Source organism: Cibotium barometz, chromosome 45, assembly GCF_041138505.1.
Source record: "Cibotium barometz isolate CiBa-2024 chromosome 45, ASM4113850v1, whole genome shotgun sequence".
In the NCBI taxonomy this organism is placed as follows: domain Eukaryota; kingdom Viridiplantae; phylum Streptophyta; class Polypodiopsida; order Cyatheales; family Cibotiaceae; genus Cibotium; species Cibotium barometz.
This window is the reverse complement of record NC_141090.1, coordinates 7,936,708-7,943,093: the sequence shown is the minus strand read 5'-3', so window position 1 is coordinate 7,943,093 and position 6,386 is coordinate 7,936,708.

The following is a 6,386-nucleotide window of genomic DNA, read 5'->3' as shown; positions in this document are numbered from 1 at the left end:
TGTCATTACACATGTTGGAAGTGTACCATTGGTCATGCATAATGGTCAGACAAAGTCTATGTCAGATGTGCTGTATGTGCCTTCGATCACTAAAAGCTTGGCCTCAGTTGGTCAAATGGTAGAACAGGGATTACAGGTTAGATTCAATGAGCATGGATGCTTCGTTGAAGACTTCAAACATGGATGTAGAGTGATTGCTAAAGGCAAGAAAGAAGGAAGACTATTTAAGCTGGATGCTGGAATTCCTGAGCTAAAATCAGCCATGTTCTCAAAGAGCAGGAATGTGGTACAGGATATTGATATGTGGCATAAGAGGATTGGGCATGTCAATATACAGAGATTAAAGAACATGCAAACAAGAGGCATTGTCAATGGATTGCCTAGGTTCAAATATGATGGACATATGCATGTTTGTGAAGCCTGTCAGTTTGGGAAGCAGGCAAGATTGAGATTTCCTAGAGAAGGAAATATGAGTAACAGGCCACTTGAGATAGTACACAGTGATGTATGGGGTCCTGCACAAAACCCATCTATCAAAGGCAGTTTATACTATGTTACATTCATTGATGACTTTAGCAGGATGACATGGATATACTTTCTCAAAGAGAAGAGTGAACTATTGGAAAAATTCATGGATTTCAAAGCTTTTGCAGAAAAGCAGTATGGCTGTTGGATTAAATGTCTGAGGACAGATGGAGGTGGTGAATATACCTCAAAAGCTTTTGAACATTTCTTGAGGAAGCATGGAATAAGGAGACAATTGACTTGCAGGTATACACCTCAGCAGAATGGTGTGGCTGAGAGGAAGAATAGAGTCATATGTGAAGTGGCAAGGGCAATGCTTAATGAAAAGAGCATGCCAGATTACTATTGGGCAAAAGCATGTGCTACTGCAGTATACATATTGAACAAAACACCTACAGCAGCAGCCATTCATGGAAGCACGCCAGAGATGTGGCTCACAGGTTATAGGCCAGACATTGGACATCTTAAAGTTTTTGGATGCATAGCTTATGTGCATGTGCCTGATGAAAGAAGAAGGAAGTTGGATCCTAAGGCAGAGAAATGTATATTTGTTGGATATGCACAGGATCGAAAGGCCTACAAGTGTTATAATCCACAAACTAGACAAGTGGTCATCTCACGTGATGTGGTGTTTGATGAGCTTGCTAGTTGGTACAAGGCAAAAGATGAAGGTGTTATTGAGTCACTTGAAGCAGATGTGCCTGTGAACTTGCCATCACAAGCAAGTTCTAGTTCTACTACTATGTCTGGGCCAGCAGAAGCTGAGAGTAGCAGTGTACGTCCATGGTCAGGACGTTTGAGGCATGAGAGTGTAAGCACCGGGAGTAGTGCTATGGATAAAGGCAAAAAGAAAGTCGAAGGAATTGGAATCACAGGATATGAGTCCTCTAGTTCTGAGAGTTTGGATGAGGAGCTTGGCATACCTGTATTACGCACACCTGGTGCTAGGCAGGACAGATATGTGCCACCACATGCTAGAGTTACAGGTGTACAGAGTGACCCGCAGGCATTGCGGAGATCCCAGAGAGTCAGATACCCTGTTGACAGGTTGACATATAGAGATTTTGCTATGCACTATGCATACATGACATCTATGGTGAAGCATGTGGAACCTACATGCTATACAGAGGCTATTGGAGAGCATGTATGGGAAAAAGCAATGGATGTGGAGATGGACGCATTGGTCCATAATGATACATGGGACTTGGTTGCACTACCAAAGGACAAGAATGTTATTGGATGTAAATGGGTTTACAAAGTGAAGTGCAAATCTGATGGTTCTATTGAGAGACATAAAGCAAGGTTGGTAGCAAAGGGTTATGCACAGACCCAAGGATTGGATTATGATGAGACGTTTAGCCCAGTGGCTAAGATGGGCACAGTGAGAGCAGTCATTGCTATGGCTGCGGCTAATGGCTGGGAAATGCATCAGATGGATGTTAAGAATGCATTTCTGAATGGGGATCTACAAGAGGAAGTATACATGGCACAGCCAGAAGGGTATGTACACCCTAGATATCCCACTCACGTATGCAGGTTGAAAAAGGCATTGTATGGTCTAAAGCAAGCACCTCGTGCCTGGAGTGATAAGATGAGCAGATATCTTATCTCACTTGGTTTCCAGATTTCTACAGCAGATTCTTCACTGTATGTGAAGAAGACACAGCATGGGATTGTTTTACTAGTCATCTATGTGGATGACTTGATTATCACAGGTGATCATGGTGCAGATGTGATGCATGTCAAGAAAGCTTTGAGTGGGCAATTTGACATGAAAGATCTTGGTGAGTTGAGATACTTCCTTGGAATTGAAGTGGTGAAAGATCATGCAGGTACTTGGTTAGTACAGCGCCAATATGCATTGGATATGTTGGCAAAGTATAGCATGACAGGGTGTAAGCCTATGAGTACACCATTGGAGCAAAATGTGAAGTTGCGGGCTGATTATGGCGAGGAATTGGATGATCCTTCCATGTACAGGAAGATGGTTCGTAGTCTCATATATATGACTATCACACGCCCGGATTTGAGTTATGCAGTGGGGCTAGTGAGCCAGTTTATGCAGAGCCCCAGGAAACCACATTTGGATGCAGTGAGACGCATCATGAGATATGTGAAAACCACAGCACATTATGGTTTATTCTATGAGAGTGGTAAAAGCTTGGACATACATGGCTACACAGATGCTGATTGGGCAGGTAGCGCATATGACAGGAGGTCTACTAGTGGATATGCTTTTACACTTGGAAGTGCCGTGGTGAGTTGGAGTAGCAAGAAGCAACCTACAGTTGCTTTATCCAGTACAGAGGCTGAGTACAGAGGTGCAGCCATTGCTACTTGTGAGGCTATATGGTTAAAGAGTCTCTTGGCAGATTTACGTGAGCCTCTTGATGGGAAAGTTGTCATTCATTGTGAAAACATGAGCAGTATACAGTTGGCAAAGAATCCAGTGTTTCATGCGAGGACCAAACACATAGAGGTCCATTATCACTTTGTCAGAGAGAAGGTGCTGGATGGTACAGTTGATCTTCAGTATGTGAAGACTGATGAGCAGGTGGCTGACATCTTTACGAAGCCACTTAGCAGGGAGAAGTTTGAGTACTTCCGGACTATGTTGGGAGTACATGGGATGAGCTTGAGGGGGAGTGTTGAGAGTCTTGATATCCCAAGCTCATCTACATCTTCATCGGCAGTACATCATGAGCTTGAGAGGGGCTGTTGAGATTCAAGCTCGATGTCAGTGTGAGCCAGCTATGCTATGTGCTGGCAGATTAGGTAGGAACATGTGTGAGACATAAATGACCGCGTGTCCAGCTGGTTATAGTGTGTGGACATTAGCTAGGGTTAGAAGAGTGTGGACACAACTCATTGTGTGGTGTGTGGATTATGGATTAGTGCATTATGCTTTGTGTGAGAGTGGACATGGCTTCCCTCTATGGTTAGGGTTTGCAATATACATTAGGGTTTGCTCCTGTGTGTGTGTCTCCTCCTCCTCTACCGATCTTTCAACAAGGTGTAGAGCATGAAGACACTTCTATATCAATGTGTGCCTGGCATGAGGAGCTAGAAGCTTCATGTGGCTCCCCCCTTCCTGAGCTAGGTGGTATTGATCGATATCGTTTGGGAATCCAAACTAACTCTGGAAGAAGTGGTGTGGAGCACTCTGTTACCTTTCCCTTACCACGATCTTGAATTGTCGTTGGGGTGGCAATAATTGGTTTGCAAGGTTTTATAGGTGATGTAGAGGGATTCAGCTTATGTTTAGGGACCCAAATCTGGTCATTCCCCTCGTAGTACCCTTGGGCTAATTTTTTAGGGATCCATCGTGATGTTACATTGCCCTTTCTCGGGTGGGTAGCTGCTTTCTTCCTACGAGGCTTCTTGTGTGAACGAGATTGAGCTGGGGAAGTAGCTATTAACGAAGCTTTAGGGACCCATTTGTATGTATTTTTTGGCATAGTAAGCAGAGCTTTAGAGACCACCCTGCATGTTTCCACTCTTGGCGTTGCAGCGTTAGAGGGGTGGCAAACAATCAAAGATGGTTTTGCCACTGGACTTTGTGATTTTTTTGTTATCCAGCATTTTGTCCAGAGTCGATGGCTTAGGAGCGGGATTTTGAGCGGTCATACTGAGTGTTGGTTCTTGCGTTGTGACTGATCTGGGTGCCCAATCGATATTGCACTTGTTGGTGGCCAACATCCATTTGCGCCCAATCGATATTGCACTTGGTGGCCAACATCCATTTGCGCCCTAAGTTTACAGTGCCTTCCATGGTACCAGCAAGCAGAACCAAAAAGCTTTGAATTACGGTCCCCTTGTCATAGGCAACCTGAGTGTGCAGAATTCCTGAGACAGGGGTTTTCTTCTTGTTGATAGCTTGAACTTGGATAGCACTCTTGGATAAAGGTGGTTTTCCAAGTTGACACCACATGCCATATGATAGCAAATTGTGTTGAGCTCCTGTATCCAATAATGCATTATACAGCACCTCCCCGTAAGGACTCTGTAACTCGAGGTGGGTCAGATTCTAGTGAATCCTCACTTGAGGTGGGTCAGATTCTAGTGAATCCTCCTCTGCCTCCTCGAAAAATACTTGCGTAATTCCCAAGTTGGCTTCTCGTTGGCGCCTAGCATGCTGTTGACGTTCTTTGGCTTCAACTCTCGCTTGTATTTTCTTAAGCTCAGCTTGTTCTTTAGCTGCCTTCTTTTGATGGATTGCATATAACTCCTCTTGGCTTAGGGGTTCATAGTATCTTTTGAATTTACTCCCATTAAGGAATCCAATGGTTTCAACTCCGTCGAGAGTCTCCACTCTGATGGTACCTTGCGGGGTAATTTCACATACTCTATACGGTCCCTTACCAGCATATTTGAGCTTCTTCTTTTTGTTTTGCACTCCATACATCAGGACTTTATCCCCAACCTTGATGTCCTTGTCCTTTAGGTGGTGATCAAACCATTTTTTCCTTCTATCCTTCTCCACAAGGGCATTGTACACAGCCAATTGTCTTTCTTCGTTTAGCCGCTCAAGGATATATAGACGCTCTACTAATGGATTACTCTACTAATGGATTACCATCCCAACCCTCTTGAGTAGCAACACGAAGACTAGGAATGACAAATTCCCACGGCATGACTGCTTCTTAGCCATATACCATTTTGAATGGTGTGCAATTAATAGCCACTTTGTACGCAGTATGATAGGCCCATAAAGCTATTGTAAGCTTTACATTAGGAACTCAATGGAGTCTTCTTGGGCCCTTTAATTTGGACGTTTAGTGAAATGTTTAAAATGCTAATCCATCTTTGACCAAGCCTAGAGGCCTAGTCCTAAAAGCATATATTTGATTTTTCACAAAAATTAAAAAAATTAAAAAAAAAGGAGATATTCTTAGATCTGGCCACCTAGGTGTCTTTAAAGCTTTGTAATGCGCTGTCAGTCAGTTATCATAGCCTTATCTACCTTTTCGAACTCCAAACATTCCAAAAATTCGTCACTTTCTTCCTCCCTTTTTTGTGTGTGCACCAGATCTCTTTCTCTCTCTAAATCCTCTCTCTAAAACGCCCTGCACTCCTTCTCCATGGAAAAAAGCATCTTGCTCTACTCCAAAAGCCATAGCTAGCAGATCTGTACTCCTAGATGAGCCTTCTCTCTCCAAACCCACAGTAGTAGCCATGGCTTGCAAGGAAGAAGCTTACCATGAGCATTCTCTCTATAATACTTGGTCCTCTCTCCATAGCTAGCAGGTCTGTACTCCTAAATGAGCCTTCTCTCTCCAAACCCACAATAGTAACCATGGCTTGCAAGGAAGAAGCTTACCAGGAGCATTCTCTCTACAATACTTGGTTCTCTCTCCAAACCCACAGTAGTAGCCATGACTTGCACAGAAGAACCTTTTCATGATGTGTTCTCTCTCTATATTGCTTAGCAGCCATAGCTTGCACTAAAGAAGCTTCCCATGATGCATTGTCTCCTTTGCATTTTTGTCTCACCATTGCCAACCCTCTCTATGTTTCTTTGGCTCCCTTTCTGGCTTCTTTCTCTATCCACAATGCAGCTCTAGAGAAGCAACCCTCATCTCCATTCTTCCCATTATTTTTTGATACCATATCCTGCTCCTTCCACTCCTATTCAACCCAAGCTTACAAGCCTACTTTCTTGTAGATGGCACTACAAGACATCACCAATAAGCCTTCTAAGATCCGCCTTCAGGTTGATTTGGAGACAGAATACGCAACCCTACGCAGTAGGCATGTTGCACCCAATATTTCATACGATCAGCTTCGAATGCAAGGAGCAAAGGTCATTGATCTTTGGATTGATGGAAATCTTTATCCACCAGATCCAATATCTGGTGCCC